The 19,921-nt window shown below is 39.0% G+C and overlaps 1 long non-coding RNA gene across 1 annotated transcript; it reads left to right on the forward strand.

Moving 5' to 3' along the window:
* Positions 1–495: 495 nt before the first annotated feature.
* Positions 496–17,131, forward strand: LOC109143360. The gene is made up of 4 exons (XR_002043479.2): positions 496–703; positions 8,431–8,502; positions 13,436–13,638; positions 15,473–17,131. It is a non-coding gene; the product is annotated as an uncharacterized LOC109143360 (long non-coding RNA).
* Positions 17,132–19,921: the final 2,790 nt, after the last annotated feature.

Here is a 19,921-nt window from a genome sequence, read left to right on the forward strand (position 1 = left end):
CCTAATCTGAACTGAAACCTATTTTATTTCCAGGAAAAAATAAACAAATGGAGACTCAAGCCCTGGGGTCTGCTCCCAGGGAGTCATGTGCTTTCAACTGGTTTCGTTTGCACATGGGTCCAAAAGCTCCAGCTTGGATTCACCTCTTCTTTACTTTCTCATTTTCTTCTCTGAGACTTTTCCTGCTGGTTTTGTCTTTTTGGAAATATCCTTCTGTTGGATATTCCTTCTATTATTGTTTGGATGCTTCTGTGTTCCTCTTCCCTTTTATCCTTGTCTTTTCCTTTTATTCTGTTCTTCTTTTCTCCTTCTTTGACAGGTATTTTTTGATATACAAAATACCTTTAGCTTTAGCCCAGCTTCTGGTGGACAAATGGTCACAAGGGAAATGTGCAGATGGCTTAAACAGATGTTCCTGTCAAAGTCAAAATATTTAACTCCTGAATTCCTGCTAGACAGTGCCTCTGATGAATATTGCCAGGACGGCCAGGGACTTGTGTGGCTCCTTTTCACATTGCATTACTTTAACCTCACCCTACCAGCTTTCAGGAGAAATGAAGGCTGCTGAGAAAAGCTTTTATTATTTTCATTGCCATGTTAATCTGTAAATCAGTTAGTAAAGGTCTGTGCTTGTGCCAAAATGGGAGAACTGTTTTGAAGTGGATGAAGGAATCCATCCTGAGTGCTCTCTAGCAAGGCCTGGGTGAGTTTAATTTGAATCAACATATGCAGATTGTCAGTGGTGTTTTGATTTTGGGTTTGTTTCTGGGTTGTTTTTTTTTTTTTTTCCTCTGTGCCAAAACTGAAGATGAAATGTCAAGATATTCAGAGAAGAAATTGTGTGTGCTCTAGGGAATATTATTTGACTATAAATATATTCTTTATACAAGCTGGTTTTCATATTTTCTAATACTGTGATATTTAAATCAAATTGTTTTTCATAAATTTGTATTTTGGATTATTAGTCCTTTATTTAATCAGGGGAGATGTACAAATAATTACTAACTGACAAAATATCCTAATAAAAACAGGACATGAGTACAGTCACCATGAGCTAAAAATGCAAGAATATGACTGATTTTTATCAAGTGAGTTCCTTGTGAGTGCCTTTCAAGTTTTAGAAAATGTACAATTTCAGAGTTCAGATGCTTTAATAGGAAACAAATTGAATACTTGAGAACTAATCCGTAGGCACAACAGGAACTTGATGGTACAGTAGGTGGTAAGATTCATTTATGATAAGTTATAATGGAATTCCCCTGGAACTATATATTCCACCTACTTGAATTCACATTAATTCAAAAGCCTGGCAGTACGCATCAAATGCCAAGACATTAAATATTTGGCAGGTTATTGTAAAACATAGGACTAAGTATATGCCTAAGCCACTGCCTGTAGCTCTGGTATACCTTGTGGTCTCTATATGTTGAATTTGATCATTTAAACATTCGTATTTGTCCACAATACTGAGCCTGGGTGTGTTTTAATTTAGAGCATGGAGTCTGCACAGAGCAAGAAGTGCTGCCTATCCTTGAGATGAAGTCACATTTGTGGCACCAAATAACTGTGGTGATGTGTTGGAGATTTTCAGAATTCCTTTTTTTTTTTTTGCCTGTTTGCTTTACAATCAAAGATAGGCAGAAATTCTGGAAATGTTCCAAGTTATTAGCATATTAAAGGGGCAGGGTTGGTTTTAATGAATAACAGTTGGTTTGGGCCACTTTGAACAAGTGAACAAGACTGTAATGGAATTTTAGTTCAGTGTTGTTCTACTCAGGACAATCTCACTGATAGCTCTTTCAGCTTTTAAACATCTCTGCAGATTGAGGGACACTTACTTGGGCATCAGGGATAATTATCACGTTAATCCCCTTTTTAATAATAGTAATTCTAGTTTTGATAAAATGAGTCATGTGCGTTTTGGTTCAAGCAATTGAAAAAACCTCAGTAAATTGAGTCCTGCCAGGTAGTGATTTGTTGCCAGGAAATGTGCTCTTCTTTCTTCTTTATGGCTTCATTAAAAGACAGTTCTAAAAATACATCATTGAAGATAGTTCAGGAAAATAAAAACATTTAAAAACTCAAAAAAACCCCCCCAACGCCACGGCAAAAAAACCCCTAAAGAAACTCTAGGATAAAGCTTTTTTTTTCACTTGACAACGTGCAATTACAATTTTGCGTTTTAACTTGTCTTGTGAGTGATGAAGAGTCGTTCCAGATCATTTTACGTTTCTTGTGAGTACAAAGCTGTTGTTCAGATCTTGGAAATATCACATGGGCTGTAAGTCTTGGCTCAAATTTCAGAAGCAGGTACCTTTTTCTGGGAAACTAGATGAATCAGTGATATTGAAATATGTGATGTAAATGTTAATACAGCTAATAGACTTAGGTGACATCTGCAGTATAGTGTTATTGTGAAGAGAAGCTGATGTAGACTGATAAATCTACTTTGCAGAGAGCATTCAAATTGGTACTTTTAAGAACTTATTATCCCACAGCACAGAGGCACCCCAATCTTACAGAGATTTCTATTGAAAATCTGCCTTATTGCCAGGTACGTGCGAATGAGCACGAATGATGGTCGTGACATTCAGGTGTGGGTGTTTAAAACTGTCCATCATTGCCTCAGTTTCAAGTTTCACTCTGCAAGGTGCTGAAAGTTTCTCTGTGATCCAGAGAAGCAGGAAAGCTGCCTGCCCGAGGCCAGTGCAGCTCTGAACTGGGCACCACTTTGTTTTGCTTGACAATTCTGATTGATGTGCGTGGCTGCTGTCCAGGATAGGTTAATTGTCATCTTCCTGGCATAGACTGGTAGAGAGGATTTTCTTAGTTGTCACATGGAATAGATTGAAAAGGTTGTGCTCATCTTTTCTTGATTCTCCAGCTCAGTGTGCTGTTAGCACAGTAATGAGGAAGTGGTCCTGTTTGGTGGAGATGGTGGGAGTTTTTATCTAAGCATTTATTAGTGAGGGGGGGTGGGATTGTAGGGGGAGTGTCACGTCAGTGTAAGAATAATGGTGCAGCTCAAATGATGAGAGGAATTGTTTGTACTGTTGTCCCTGGGGACTGGTTGTGGCTAATACACCCACATCAAGCCCCAAACCTTTCTGTAAAAGAGTATTTTCTCCAGAGTCTAAAACCAGTAGGTCTGTATATTTCTCACCATTCTGACTTCGGTAGGATCATTAAGACTGTTAATTAACTTGACCAAAGCAGCAGTTTAACTGGTGTGCTTGTGCTGGTTTCTTATGTCTTCACATCATGTTTCTGCCGTGTTCTGTAGAAATTTTTGGTACTTCACAACATACTTGAGAGAAGCAGCCTGTTGCTCTTTGAGATTCTGATTCATGTTTTATTTAATGCTGCAGATGAGGAAGGTGCTGGTTTGCACCAATGTTGTGCCTGATTTGGGAGAAATTGTCTCCTGTGATCCCAGTAAAATGGAATGTGCTCTAAAGGATGAGGTGTTTGGAGACCAGGAGAGCTGTTATGTTGCTTTTGCTGTAAGATGAAAATAATACCAGCTACCTATTGTTTTAAGTGCATTGCTGTCTCCAGAGGAAATCTTTCCTTACTGTTATATATTAATAGGTTAAGTTCAGCTGCAGGGCAAGCAGAATGAACTGAAAAGATAAAGAAACCACATCTGGGCCTGTGATAGCTCAAATTGCTCCAGTTTGGGGCTGCTGCTGTTGGGGAGTGTTCATCCACAGAGTCCAGGCGTGCAGGATGTGCTGTGTCTGGTTTCCAATAAACTTGCATTTCAGAATAGCTTGCTACATATGAGGGATCGTTGCATAAATAGCATAAAATAATGTAACGTTTTCTGATTATATTTTCATGAAAAGGATTACATATATTTAATTGTTATAATCTGCTTTTATTAGTGAAGTCTGTTAAATGTTGTACAGTGCAAGAATGGAGAGGGTGTTCAGGTCTCTGCCCTCTTGTCATCAGCGTATTACTAACAAAAGATCTGTCACTTATAACTTTGGTTATTTCAAACTGTGTCCTGGACCACTTGCTGTCCCAAAAGGAGTTCTGGTAAAATTCAGCCAGTGTTAGGTGGGGTCCTGAAATATCAGGGTTTCCAGGCTTGAAATCCAGCAGCTACATGATACAGGAGAGGGTTTGAAAAGCAGACCTCTAAGGAAGAGATGCTGCTACTGTGACAGTGTTTAAAACCCGTTTTTGACAGCATTGCAGAGCCCTCAGGTGAAGAGCTGGAAGCAAGTGCTCAGGCTTAGCTTTCAGGGTTATCATTCCTCAGAGAGGAACAAAACCCTTCTACACTGGGAAAACCAGGATAAAGAGCAATAGTGTGCTCTGTCTCAGCCCAGCACAGCTGCAAACTTCACTTCCGAGTGTTGAAATCGAGAGTAACTTACGGAGCTTTGGTGTTTTGTTAGCTCAGACATAGGTGAAGTACAGGTAAGGAACTTCAGATGCAAAATCATTCATGCAGAGAGTCCCCAGGGCATTTGAAGGAATGCAGTTCTTGACAAGGGCAAACACTGTCTTTAGACAAAAGGTCATGTGTTAGTGACCTTCTTTTGTTGTTTATTTGCATTATAAGTGAAACATCTAAAATGAGATGCTTTGTAGAAAATGATCTAAACCAGTGGTGCTCAGGCATGTATTACAATCCATGTAGTGCTTTTATCCACAAGGAAGTTGGATGGCAAATGGAAACACAGTGCAGGGTTCAGTTCCATGGCTGCTGAAGTTTGTCTACTCTGTTAGGAGCTGGTGCTTGTCTAGGGTGTCAGGTTTCATCACTTGGCTTGTAGCTTTACTAATCATCAATTGCAAAATCAGAATGATTTCCATCATGAAGCAGAAGATGTTTATCTTTGTCTCACAGACTGATTTAGGCTTAAAATTCTGCTGTTTTCTCTGAATGGAAAGCTGCTTTGTGTAGTTGTTGAAAATGTAACTACAGTGGTTAAAAATCCCCCAAACAACAAAAAAACAAACCTCAAACAACAAAAAACGAAACCACACCAAGCTTGTTACAGCAGCAATGTAATAGAAGGAATTGTATTTATGTCCCCTTTAAAGAACATCAAAGCAGTTAGATAGATGTCTTGAGATAACTTGTCCTTGTAAGATGGAAATGTTAATGATTCATGAGGCTGAATCTCATTTAAATGTGAAAATCCTTTTGCATTCATATTATTGTGCTTCCTTGCCTTGTCCTCTATTCTTTACCAAACTTTTGGTGACTCTGTTACCGGCTTTTTTCCTTAGTTACTGAGTAAAGTTTTGCAGAATGGGATAAAATATTTTCCTTTAGTCAATTTGCAATAGTTGTTGAAATATTAATCTCCCCTTTTAGTAGGGCACAGAAGAGATGAAAGGAATGAATTGCTCCTTCTTGTGCTCAGGGCATGTTTTATGTGCCCTTGTGCCCCACGCCTTCCACTTGTGATCAGCTGCTGCTCTCTAAGACGCTTTCCTGAAGAGATCAAGTAACCCCCAAACCTCATAAACAGTCTCCTTGCTCCCTACTTAACAAGAAATGCTACTGTTTTCCTAATCCTATTATGTTCTTTGCAGAGTACACTTAGTTTCCTAACCACTCATGTGGACCCTTTAATTTTCTATTTGTGCTTTAATGTAAGCAAAAGAAATACATTTGAAATAGCAAAGGGGAAAAAAAAAAATCAGGATGTTTAATGATGTTACATTCTAACTTAGTGAGCCTTTACACATGTGTGGCAGGTCATATTTTTATGATGTGATTCTTCCCTGTGGTACTTGGCTATTGCCAAATGACTGAAAGTTCTGCTTGAAACAAGCACAACATCACAGATGATAATTTTACTGTTCAAATTATTGGAAACCAATACTAGAACAAAATTATCTTTAAAAAGTATGAAAAGCAGGGACTTCTTTATTTTCTGAATCTATAGAGTGCGTTTGGGTCAACTTTTATCCTGCAGATGTGTTAGCTAGAAATTTCTTGTGACATTCTCATGTGATCGTTTGAATTTGACACCTGAGTTTTTGGGAGGAAAAAATCTGCCACTGTTTATGTTTTTCCCATAGTTGTGCCTGAAAGGAGCCCTTTTCACCCAATCCCGTGTAAATTGAAATCTTGTGACTTGAAAAGATGTGACAACTGTAAGGGGGCAGGAAAGTAGAATGTTTGGCTGAGTAACGAAGGTAATGAATGGCATGGAGTGGGCATGCTAATATTAAAGCTTTTGGAATTTGAGATGAAAATCTCTTTAGAAGAGGCTCACACAAATAAAAAGGGAAGGATGCCCTTTGGTAAGAGAACAGATGACTGACCATAATGGGTGAGGGAGGCAAGTGAGAAGTTAAGTCTGCATCAATATCTTCATAAGGGTGTAGAGAGAGATTTGGGATAAATCTATAGACCAGGGCAGAGAAAATGCAGCTCAAGCCAGAATGATCTGAGAGTACCTTTATGGCCCTTGTATAATGGATTTTGCTGGCTGGGTATTTGAAATGCTTCTTCCAGGAAAGGAAGTAATTTCTTTCAGAGGGAAAAATTTTAAAGCTCAGAATATTCTGCAGTAACATCACAGGCTTGGACATCACTAATGCAAATCATTGGGTCTTTTACATGGAAAGGCTTTCAGATGGAACTCAGAGGTTCCTTTTTTCTTTTCATTACCTGTAATCTGTCCATTTGCTCACTTTAGACTCCTTAGTACTGGAAGTGCAGCTCTAAGATTCTTCAAGAATAAATTGAGTGTGAATGATGGATATTTCTCATACTTCCATTTAAAAGATAAAGGTTTGGAATAACAAAAGCATTCTTTTTCCTAAGTGTTGCCTAGACAAAATTCACTTAATGTTACACAAGTATCTAGTGAGTCACTAAAAATCTCATTTCTTCTCACTCATACACTTTTCAAAGAAGACTAAAATATTCTTTTGTAGTCCTTCACTTGCTACAGAGTCTGCCAGAAATGTTTGATTAGCCCAGTGATTATAAAAAGCAATATTTTCATCTGGTTTCTATATCCTATTGAAGCAGAAGTCAGTAGGGAAATTATTTATTCTTTCCCTTCAGTGTTGAGGATTGGCAGAAATGCTCTGTGAACTTCAGTCAGATTAAAATTAATAACTATATTTTCTGTATTCCATCTGCCTAAATTGCCATGAAAGCTTTGTATTTTCTTCTGTTCCTGTGCACAGACACACTTGTTCAAGAGGGATTAATGTATTTGATTAGAAGTACTTAATTTTAATGAAATGAACTGTGGCATTGAAAATTACTTTTAATTATTGCCATAAAAACTTAGGAGCAAAATGTCATGACCAAATGGGGGTTTTCTAATGTGTAGAACTAGAGCTCTGTACAGTCCAGTGGACCAGAGACCAAAATGTAGATTTAAGATGCTGAAGGTGATGGAGGAGTTTTAGTGATGTTCGGACAGTTCCATCCTTTGATTTCATCAATGCAGAGCAACCGCTTTTGAAAACCACTTTTAAAAACCACTTAAAAACTGACTGAAAACCCATGAATTGTCCTGGACTGGTTTCAGTGGAAGGCAGCAGGAGTTTTTGCTCCAGTTGTGTTGACTCCTGTAGTCGAGTTCACAGACAACCTGGAGCTCTTTAAGGTAAAATAAGTAATGGAGGAAGATGTTGGTTTCTATTCAGATGGATGAAAAATCCCTCCTCTTACTTGAAGACCTCTTTAAGCTGTAAAGAGGTCAAGTGCTGAGCCAAAGGGATGAACCACTGAGTGAAGAGAAAAACATGTATTTTAGTCTAATATGTAGAAGATAAACGTGAGCATCAACTAAAGCAAAGACACGTTTATGGCAATTGGGATTAGAGTCCTCTAATGCTTTCACAGTAAATGGGATAAAATATAATGCAAGTTATATACCAGCATTCCTCACAGATAACTGAGCACGGTTACTGTCCTGATTCGCCTCTCTTGTGGTTTCACTGGGGTGAATCCTTCTGTCTCCAGCTTCAAGACTTGACTTGAGAGTGCATTAATGTGAAAAACCCAAATAATATTATAATGTGCATGCTGGGCAAACTATGCTAGCCATGTATGTTCATAAATGCGTTGTTATGTATCAAAAAATTGTGGAAGTAATTTATCACTATATATGTCAACAGTCAGGAGACTGGATTTAGAGAACACTGTCATCTAACGTTATTAATATAATACTTAATTTTGAGGAACATTTGATTTCCCCTCATTGTTCCTTTAATCAGCTTCTCCAACAAAAACTGTTTTAAAATATCTCAAGTTATATGGAAGAGGAAATTCCCAAACAAAATACCTGTCAGAGAGAGTTTTCTAACTTCCTTATTTGCCTGACAGTGATTCAGTCTGGTTGATGCTGACTCAGGTGTAAATATTTTTTTTTCCTCTTTTTAATGTTCCTGGTCTCATGTGGATACTCCTATTGACCTGATTCTTCTGGTAAGGGATTTTCATACTGTGACTCAGGAGCAATGCAAGCAATGTGACAACTACAGGAAAACACCTGTTAGTATCAGGTAAGTTGGTATTTACATTTTGTTTATTCCTTCAGCCGAGTTTTTTCCCACATCAGGTTAAAAGTCTTATTTGGTATTTCATCAAAGAATTCCTGACCAGCTCAGCTGTGTACCTTGTTTTCTGTTCAAATGGATGTGTTTTTCCTTATTAAATGAATTGCACTGCCTAAAACAGTATCAGGAAAAGCCAGTAGTAGAGCCATAGAGTTGTGGTCCTGTGCTGTGCTGCTCTTGTTGTTTGCATCAGCCTCAGTAAAACTGAATGAATTGTCATGGACTGGTTTCAGTGGAAGGCACCAGGAGTTTTTGCTCCAGTTCTGTTGACTCCTGTAGCTGAGTTCACAGACAACCTGGAGCTCTTTAAGGGAAATAAGTGTAGGAGGATGATGTTGGTTTCTATTCAGATGGATGAAAAATCCCTCCTCTTACTTGTAGATCCTTTTAAGCAACTGGCTTCCAAATCAATCTTGCTGTAGGCAAAATGTTAACACCCATCACTGATGAACAAGGAAATCAGGGTCTTTTTTGGCCTCACCTGGTTCTAATTCCTCAGCTATTTCTTTATTATTGGAGGTGCCAGGTACCAAAGGGAGTCCCCTTTTGTGCACTAAATTAATTCCTTCTGGTTTTTGTAATGAATTTATTTTCTCTTGTGTCCCAGGCAAAGCTTCACCCCTCTAGGTTACATTTTTCCTCTCTTCTCTCTGCTCTGAATCCCTGTAGGAGAGGAGTGGCAGGCCGTGTCCTGGCAGAGGACGGAGCCAGGACGTTGTGCAGCTCAGGGCAGCCTGTGTGACATCGCTGTCCTGGAGCCGTGTCAAACACACCACGGACACTTTGTAATTTGAAGGCTAAAACTGAGATCTGCCCAAGCATTCTCAAGCAAGAGCCAAGAGGTAGAAACTCAAAGCAAAACCAAACCAGCCTTTCAGGCAGCGTCAAGAGGTTTCTGTAAAATTTGCCACAGGCAAAATCTGACTTGTTCATTTTCCAAGATGTTTGACTTTTCTGTGAAGTCTCATTTTGGAGCTCTAAGCCTTTGATTTTTCTTGGAAACAGTTGGGGAGACTTTATATATGATGGCTTCAGAAGGTTAAGAACCAAGCATTTCACTGCCCTACATAAACCTGGCATTGAAAATATGTTTGTACAGCTGTCACCTTTGTCCCTTAAGCTATTCTATTCTGTGGTCACTGGGTGTTTTTCATGTGTCTGTCAGATGACAGCCCGGGAAGGGACACACCTTGTGGGAAAAGATTCTTTAAGTCTGTTCCCTTTTGACACTGTTCTGAGTGGAGCAATAGCCCAAAAACCTTTCTGGATGTTATGAGTTCAAAGAGAGTTCATTGCTGAATAAAAATTCAGTTTTCTTGGATGGCAACTAAAATTTAAATGTGTGTATCAGAATTAAGTAGCAAGAAGATATTTGGTTAAAAACTAATAAATTTTTATAAAATGCATTTAGGTTACGTGCAGGCTAGAAAGGGATTCAAACTTAAATATTGTCTGGATCTTTCTGCACAGTTGCAAATTCAGTGCAACAACCTTCTGGCTAAATGGTTTATGAAAATAAATACCTGAAAGTGGATTCTCAAGTCTTCTTTGTAAGTGATGTTAGCTTCATCTGTCAGCAGTAAAAATACAAATTCATATGGTTAAGCAGTTTGACCCTTTAGAAATAAAATCAGAACTGATCTCCAGAAAGGAATGGGCTTTGCCCATTTATATTCTTACTCTGTTTCTCTTTCCGTTTGAGGTGAGTTGCCAGAAAATGTATTTAGTATACCAATTATGTGCCTTTCTGGTGTTGTATCACCCTATCCTACATCTTGTACAAGAGAAGTTAAACACAGACCTCTTTATCTTGGGGGCTTCTGCAAAGATACTCTTGAAGAAAGCCGTGTCTAGGAAAGTAATCGAGAGGTTTTGGGGCAATCCTTAGTTATATTATGTACTTTTCCATTCTACTGTCCTGGTTTAAAGCTGTTCTGCAGTACCACTGTGTGGAAGTAGTGGTTGGGTAAAGAGAGGTGCTTAGAAATAAGCATTTTTTTTGTTAATACAACTGCTGCAAATTACATGCTGCTTTCTTTAGTTCTACTTTAATCATTTTCTACAGCATGAGAAGCAAAAGAAAAATGTGAATATTCTAGGGAAATAGGCGATGACTCTGTTTTCTTAGTTGTAACTTGTTTTGGATTTTTCTTGCTTTTCTCCATGGTTCTCTTCTGTGTTCTTTATCCATGGGCACAGAAACAGAAGCAGGCAAGGCAATCAAAACAGGATGTGGAGCACTTATCCTCAAGATGATTTTGGGCAGTGGAAATCACAGTTAATTGCAGCTAAGCAGTGGAGTTTCTGATACCATCAGTTTTAGGCATGGTGTATACATTTTTATAAAAGCTGAGAACTGCATTCTGTGTTTTTCATTAACAAAGAAGGAAATAGATACCATGGAGGGGATTAAAAGGAATCTTTCTTTTCATATGTGCTTTGGTTGTTAATTTGTGAACACACCAGCTGTGATTTCTTGGAAATCTTATCTTGGTGTGCCCTTTCAAAGAACAGTGAAGAGCTCAGATTAATCCAGTCTGTGCTGGTAACAATCTGAGAAGTCCCACATGAGTTTTATGGAAAAGCTTAAAAATGGGTTGAGGGATTCCACCAGGTGGGATTTTTGGTTTGTGGTGATTTTATTTTTATTTTTTTAAGCCTTTTGATTCTGCTAAAACATGGTTTGGTAAATGATTCCATATAAAACTCAATCTTCATTACCATTTGAACTTTAATTTTGGTATGTTTTTCCAGGTATGTCACCTGCTGCCATTTATTTAAAGCAAATATCACTTGCTTGTTCCACTTTCCTTTGGAAGAAAGCAAAGGCATTTTCTGCTGTGTTGGGTGGATGAATATACATACACTTGGAATTAAGTGATGCGAAGGGCTCAAATGACCTTGCCCTGCTGCCTCTTAAGAATTTATTTTGCATGACTTGCTGTATGTTGGAGGGGCTGGGAAGGCAGTTTTGTGAACTGCTCTTGTCAAGAGTTGACAAGAGTTGCTCCGAGTCAAGGGTTATGCAGATTAATCACATAATCATTACCTTTGCTCGAGGCATGTCGTTAAGGAGGGCTCAGATGTCACTGGGTAAATAACCGCAGGGAAACCTGAAGCTAATAAAACATCCCTGCTGATGGAGAGTAGGTGCATCACTCAGCAGATCCGGGTCAGGAGTCCTGAACAGATTTTCGTTTTTAGCCCTTGAGGGGTGTGTCCATCGTCACACACTGATGACTAAACCCTTTGGAGTGCTTTATGGGGCTATAAATACTGAGGGCACTATTTTGGTTGCAGTACCTGTGAAGGGAACTGAGGGAAGTTCTCTGCCTCAGGAGCAATATTCCTGTCTGGCACCTGCTTTGTGGTTGCCAGCACATCCTGTGCACTGTGCTACTGAACCACATCCACGTGCAGGTCAATGCTGTGGAGGCAACCGAGGCTTCTTTGATTTTTAAACTGTTACTTCTAAGGCAGGTGTTAGCCAGTGAGAGCTTCTAAAAGACTTCAGCACAACCTGGAGGCTGAGTGCTTCCAACTGTTTTTAATTTCCAACAGAACAGACCTGTGATGAAGAACATTATTGTTCTTTGCATAGCATTGTAGTGTGTAGTCCTAATTGCTGAAAAATACGAATTATTTTTCACAAAACTACGTACAGTGCAAGTCAGCACAGTAAACAAGTCTTTTTTAGATGTCAGTGTGTCTGCACAGGTGTAAGTGTGTTAGGCAGGCATTAGAGATTAACCCTAGTTAACTTCATGTGCAGGGGTAGCAGGTATTTTTTCTCAGTCCTTTAATTTTTGGAGTAGCTACAAGGGGAAAGAACTGAAGTAGAGTTGTGTCTTACTTGCTATCATCTTGTAATATTCCTACTCCCACCTTTAATTCTTACCCATTTTATTCCTTTTCTTAACCTTTTACTAGATTTGATTGCTTGTGTGGGCAGAGTCAAGCAAAAGATACCTGTGAGATACCTGGCCTAGGGGGCTGTTTTGTCTTTCTGCTGTCTTTAACGAGGTTTGGTCTTCTGGGAGGAACACTGCCAGGCTGTTCTGTGAGCACTGACAGGATAAACATGCTAACATTGCCAAGGAGAACAAAGCAAAGTGCTCTCTGCTGCTGAGCCTTGTTCTGATGCTCTGGGCTTTGTGAAGGAACTTCTAAAAACCCCCAACACAGATCCAGGTGGGCAACTTCTAAATTCAAGGCATGTGTCCCAACTGCTGCTTTCAACAGATTTTGTATGCCTTTGCCAGCTTCTGGGTCCTGAAATAAATAAAAAAAAAAAACCAAACCAAAACAAAACAGGAAAAAAATCCAATTTTTTGGTTTGGTCACTGTGCTGTGTTGGGTTTTTTTGGCAGCGTTACAAAGAAGGAGCTGTACCAACTGCAAAATGGGAAAATAATTTGAAGTCTTTTAAGACAGGGATTATGTCTCTGTGTCCTGGGGACTAATATGAGGATTTGACAGTTACCCTTGAAGGAATCTGAACTATGGGACATTTGAGGAAAGAGCCAAGGGACTGGTGGGAACAGCGTTCTGGCAAGTGCAGCTGCAAAAACATGAAGCTGTTTCTCCCTAAAGATTTGGAGGAAAATATTGGTGTTTCCTTTCACAGCAAATCATGGGATGTGTAAATGGAAAAGAGGAAGACAAGGGAGCCTTTACTCTGCCTAACAGTATCTCTGAAGGGAGTTGGTTGAAGCTTGAGTGTCATATGATATCACAGAGTATTATATGCGATTTCTTCTCTTCATTTCCATTCTGACAGCTTAAATCTGGGTGAGAGTATTTCTCTCTTGCTCTTACCTTTCCTTTCGTTCCAAAGTAGCTGAAACAAAACATTTGATACTCTTCATGCTGTTAATAGGTGAAAGGAAGACTTCCCCATCATCTCTGCTGAAGGCCTGTACTTGAGGATTCCAAGAAGAGATATTTCTGTGCCTTCATTTTCTTTTGGATTCATGGTGACCTCTTCTCTCCCCTGTATCTCTCTGGAGAGATATTTTTGTGATAATGCAGCTGCTTGCTATCAAAATATGAGCAGGGCAAGACTGAAAATTACTAATACAGGTATGTACAGTAAGAAAGGATAGAAATTAGCCCCACCTGAGGGACACACATGCAAACATAGAACCAAACCTAAACTTTCAGAGAAATTAATGTCTTTTCTGGAGTGTCATAAGCTCTCCTTTGGCCCTAATGTTGCTGAGTAACAAAATGAAAGCAGTTTTCAGTTCTGCTCTCCACAGAAATCCATCCCTAGAAGTGGGAAGAACATGAAAAACACAATGGTGCTTTTAAATTATAGTTTTTTGAGATAAAGTGCTGTTGTCACTAACCACATTCAACAACACTATTAGCTGGAGACATGGAGGTAAAAGCAAAACCAAGGGGAAGCACTATGTCTTTTGGCCCTCAGACCACACAATTAGTGAAATGGTTAGTTTGGGCATTTTAAAGCTAGGAATTAAGAAATTATTGGAGTGTTGGTAACTTTTCATAATACCAAATTCACAGGGGTGATTTGTTGGTGAGTAAAGTGGAGTCTGTCATTTTCAGAGGTCTAGTGAGAGTGTGGGGATGAGCTGGTGCTTTTTATCCCAATTTCTGCTGAGAATATTGACTTTCACAAAATCAGACGTGATGTAGCAAGTTCTGTAGTTTCTAATCAGGTGAGGCTGTGGACTTGGGCAGCAAAGGTTGTGAGATTTGTTATAAAATGAGATATATTTTGTGCTGTGCTTATACTTATCCCCTTAAATTAGATTTCTACAAATTGCAAATGATGTGCAGCCAAGATAAAAAAATCTCAGTTAGAAAGGGGTTTTACCTGTTAGAAACAGTAAAAACCCTCTTACTTTCCCTCTTTTGCACGACCTAGGACATCATACCTCCAGAATCCATTCCAGTTCCCAGTCTCCTCTATAAACTGAAAGGAAAGACTTATCCTCTCTGTTGCAACAGAAGAGATGTTGAGCGAGACAGCATTTAATGTCCATCATTTTGAAAAATATTATTATCTAGTTTATGCCTTTCATGTAATAATACCAGTTTTTGCTGAGAAGAGTAATTTCATGAGCCAGTGGTTTGGTTGGCAGACCTGTCCTGACAGTTCACTTGCTTGCCCTCCCCACAGTTCAGCAGCCATTCCTGTGTTGGTGTTTGTGTAGTGCTGATCTACCCTAGATTGTTGAAACCACCACAAAAACTGTGTGTGTTTCTTTGAAAAAAAACAACCCAAACAAAACCAAAAAGCAAAACAAACACTTGGTCTTTTTACTGATCTGCTTTACAGCACAGCTGGAGTTGTTCTGGTGTTAGTTCATTGCCACATGTGGACACAACAGATGACCCAGCTCAAACTGACTTTGCTGCTAATGTGTCATGAAACTTTACAGAGCATTCATGGTATTGTTTCAGTTTCCATTTTTCTTAGAAGACTCTCACTGTATTTTCATTCAATCACCAGAAAACTATCTCCAGAGCTGCTGGAGAATCAAATTGTTGCTCCTTCATTATTGGATAAATATTTAAGGGAATTAAGTCACCCATCAGAGTGGATTCTGAGAAAAGTTCAGCTGCTTGTAATGAAATACCATTTCATTTCTTGTGTCACTGGGTATGTTGTAGCTGTATTATACTGTCAGGCAGGGACAGTTTCTCTGGTGGAAGGTGGTTCATTATGACAGAGTGAGAGCTAATTGACAGAGGCCAGATTAACCCCTGTTCTGGAGGTCCCTTTCTAAGGCCACTTCAGAAATATTAATGAAGGCTTAACTCCTTATTCTCTGCAGACTTATCTTTCCAAGATCCTTCTATAGGAAATGAAGTTGTTTTGGGATTTCAGATTAACTCAATTCTTGTATGCCACAGTTTATTTCACCATGGTATTTTTCATACACAGGTATTTTCTACTGGCTGTGCCTCCCTGCTGGCCTGACAATGCAGATCCATAAAATACGAGTTATTAGCAAAGGTTCCAGTTTGAACCATGGATTGAGTTGTACTTCTCCAAAGGTGTGAACTAGGAGTACCTGGGCTGAAGCTGTTACAGTGTTGAGCCAGACACTCTGAGTGCAGAACTCAGGCTGCAGGTACTGCTTAATATCATACTTTGGTTTCCTGTTGAGCTGGAATGATGAATACTCATATCGCTGTGATCCTATTGTTATCAAGCATTTGTGTAGGCAGTCTTTGATGAGAAGCTGATAGGGAGGTAGGAATAGCAAATAGCTCTAAATGCACAAGCAAAAATACCTTTTGTTTTCAGAGTATCTAAAAACCATGTCTTGTCTTCTTTGTGACTGAATTTTCTATTTCAAGAGTGCTGTGAAGAGGCTTAATGTCTTTCTGCAAGATCTCTGTTACACAGTCATACAGTTGTTCTCTTCCTGTCTTTTCCCTTAGCATTAGAGAACAGCCTCTTGCTGTTTGTGGAGGCACTAATCAGTGGGTTATATTAGCCCAGCATTTCTTTATATATAGTGGGAACATCTCATGATGTGCGTTCTGTTTCACCACAGAGAGCATCACAGAGCGAATATCTGCTTAAAATGCAATTAAAGACTACAAAGCCTGAAAGACCAACTGCCTGGGGAAACAAAGTTTACTTTGAAAAGAAGCAAAGAGAATATTGTGAGTGGTGTGTTCAAAGTGCTTCTTTGAAAAAAAGGCAACAAACTTCAGTACAGTTGAACACCTGCCTAGCAGAAGAACAGTTCTCAAACATTCGGAGCTTTTTCAGCCATGTTGGGGTATTGTCTTAGGTCTCCAGTACTTCAGGAGAGTTTAGCTTCTGATTTAAGCATATGCAAATTGATACTGATACTTTAAAAACCATGGCCTACCTTTTTAAAGGATCACTATGGACCAGAATTAACCACCCTTCATTTTGGGCTGTGTTTACATTTCCAATGGAATAAGCTTTACCGTTCTCATGCATTCTCCCTCCCTTTCCTGCCCTGAAGCAAACTGCTTGCTTGTACTTTATGGTCTGACACCCTTGTCCTTTCCATAGTTTTTTTTTTTTTTTTTTCCCCCTGAACAGACTTTATGTACTTAATGATGGTAATAAGCAATAATGTAGCAAAAATACATGGCTTGTGACTCTCTGAGACTATCAGCTGTTTTTCCTGAAGGTTACGGGAATGGAAAATCCAATTCTGTTTTCTGGATTCTGCCCTGTGTTATTGCTGACAATGCCTTGATTATAACATGATAGGAAGCATAAACTTATTAGAAACCAAATACTCTCTCCTCAGCTCTGAACACTTTTTTGGTCATGTTATAGGTGTGTTTAATATGAGAGATAGCTGAGAAAATGATTGCAACTTCATTTCCTGACTAAATTCTACTTCAGTGATCTCTGCACAGACACAGAATAAAGTTTATGGAACTCTTTTCTGCCTCTTCACAGTCTGGTTTTTTCCAGCAGACATTTTTTTTAGTGCCTTTTAACTTCCTTCATAAATTGCCTTTCTGTTCAATTCATTTCCTCAGTTAGGATAGCTGTGTATTTTGTGTTATTGTATTTTCTTTGTAGAGTCATACACCTTTTTTTGCTATTTTTATTTGTTTAGGGAAGCACACAATAAAGAAAGATGAAAATACTAAAAATAAAAGAATTCTAGACAGATTTTTCCTTTGGTTTAACTGCATTAACTTGTATCTATTTGTCCCATATATTTGATGGCTTGATGTGCAATTTCATGCAATTTCCATTTAATTTCAGCTGCCAACACCTTCAACTAATTTTTCAAGGTTTGAAGAAATAGAATAGCAAAGAAAGAAGAAAATAAAAAGTTATAATCATGGATGAATAAAAGGATGTGTGATTGGAAGGTCATTAATTTATTTGAAACAGGAATCATCTCTAGGTACATTTAAATTGCTCCTCATTACTTATTTCTATTGCTTCATTACTTGTTTGCTTCATTAATTTTTTCTATTACTTTAGAAAGCATCTTGAATTAGCTATGAAACCTGTTCTTTAAGAAAAGTCTTTGTGCTTAGCTTTCAGCTCTCTGTAAGTATTTCTAGGAACTACGCTAATGCTTAGGCTGAATTAAATGCCTTAGAACCTCCCTTCCCTTAGAGCAGCTCAGGCTCTGTGACACTGAACGGTCCCTGGTGCTGTGGTGCATGGCAAGGCTGTGTTTAAATGCAGAATAACTGTGGAGAAAACAACAAGCCTTTGGAGCAGAGCTGAGAGCACAGATTAATGAGCTGGCAGGTTTGGCAGGGCCGAGCTGTGCCAGCAGCCCTTCCCCTCCCCTGCACGGTGACGTTTCCATCCGCTCCGCTTTATTGGCACGCGCAGAACACCTAAACATGGCCCATCACACCCCTCCTGCTAGCCCAGGATTGTTTCTACCACAAATTACAGGGTCAGCACTGACCAAGAAGGGCAGGGCTTGGTCTCTTGTACCTTTTTATGGCATGGTAAATAGCTATGCAATCATCCTGCAGTAACAGTGCAAGAATACAAATTACAGGCCAACCCAGGCTGCTGGTGTCTCGAGGCAATGGGCTGTTTGTGTCAGCTTCACTCTCTGCTTGTCATTTCACAAAAGGCAGATGGACATAAAGGGAATGTCCAAATGCTGAAGAGGTGCATTTAGTAGGTATTGGTGAATTACTGGTGAAATAAACTGCCTGAGAAGAAACCATTGGTAATGCATTGTTGTTCGGTGGTTCAAAGATTGTAGAAAGCTCCTTCTCCAATCTCAGCTGTAGATGAGTATGAGGAAGTAGGCAGTAATTAATGGAAGTGAAATTGAGTCAGAGGAGTCATCCATGTCCAGAAAATGCCAGAAAATCTGTGTCTCTGCTTTCTGATCTAGTGCAGAGGCCAGAGCATCACTTAAGTTAGGGTCTGTTAGTAGTTACTCCAGAGATGGGAAGGAGAAGATCACAGATCCATGGGGAAAAGTGTTGAGGTCTGTTTGGTAATGGTAAGACATAAAAAAAAAAGTCTGGCTCAACTAGACACAATACCAACCTTAAAGGCTTTCTCAGGTGCTATTAGTTGTCATGATCTTTCAATATATGGTGTTAGGAAAAAAGTACATCTCTAGATAATCATTAACAGCACATGTTGTGTAGGAAGGACAAATTTCACTCTCTTGCCCTAAGGCTACCTGGAATGAGGAGATGTTTTTCTCTATCACCGAAGGGGAAAAGGGAAGGCCTGACTTTAATTCAAGGCCTTGTGAAAATCAGTGTGTGTAAAGGTGAAGTAAAGCAACCAGCACCAGTTTGCTCCACCTGTGAATGGTGCAAGGTTCCAACCCGAGGTACTGGCAGGACTGACACTCATTTCGAAGTCTGAAGCATCACAACCCAAAGAATTGCTTGAAAAGATGAAGTGTTGGTTTGGAACAACAGAAAAGTATTTCAAATGACTCTGCTTCGAATCTCCTGGTGAGTTCCATCTCCTGTCATAAGACTACAAGCTGTTACAAAATGTACTATTTATTTTTAGGATTACCACAGCGCAAAAGTTTAAAGCATTAAAACTTTCTTACATGGGCTTACGTTCTGTGGAGAAAAACAAAATCTCTCCTCCAGTTGGTGAGTAAGACTTGGATTTCAAGAACAGATGAGCAAATAGCAATATTTGGAAAGTGGGCATTGAGTGTGGGGTTACTTCTAGTTTTATTTAGCTATGTATTAGAGAGGCACATCATCTTTTCAGTTGCCTGTTTTAATCTTCCTGTACTGTAATGGATTTGAGCACACAAAACAATGGTGTTTCATCCATTGCTCATGTAAACCTTGGAAGTCAGAAAGCACAACTCTTATGCTGTGAAGTATCAGTGTGTGAAACATTATCCAAAACAATTGTAATTAGAAGTTACTAACTCAACCCTATATTTAAAATCTCTGAGAATTGGAGAGGGAAAAAAAATGATAATGCAAACACAATTGATAAAAAGCCATTTATTGCTAGCATTTTGTAAAAATACTTAAATCCTTCATCTATTTTTCCTCTTCTCAAAGGTATAAAAATAGATCTATTAACTTATAAGCTGTGCATACAGGAATGATTTAGATCAGAATCTTTCCTGAAGCTTTTGTTGTCTTTTATCTCTGTCTCCTTCTGGCAGGGGGGGGTGGGGATTGTGTGGAGAAAGCTTTTAGTGTTGTTTAGAAGCACATTTAATTCTGCTCTATGCGCTATTGCTTGTTTATGTATCAACTTTTTAAAAACCTAATTTTAATGATGTTTTTTGTATGGAGCCAGCATCAGCCTGGGGAGACTTAAGTGGATCTGCAACCTGCTTTGAGCTTCCAGCTTGGTTACAGTCACACCTAATTCTGACATGGATTCTGCTGCAGTAGTCTGTGAATG

The sequence above is a fragment of the Corvus cornix genome, chromosome 12 (assembly GCF_000738735.6).
Source record: "Corvus cornix cornix isolate S_Up_H32 chromosome 12, ASM73873v5, whole genome shotgun sequence".
Lineage (NCBI taxonomy): Eukaryota > Metazoa > Chordata > Aves > Passeriformes > Corvidae > Corvus > Corvus cornix.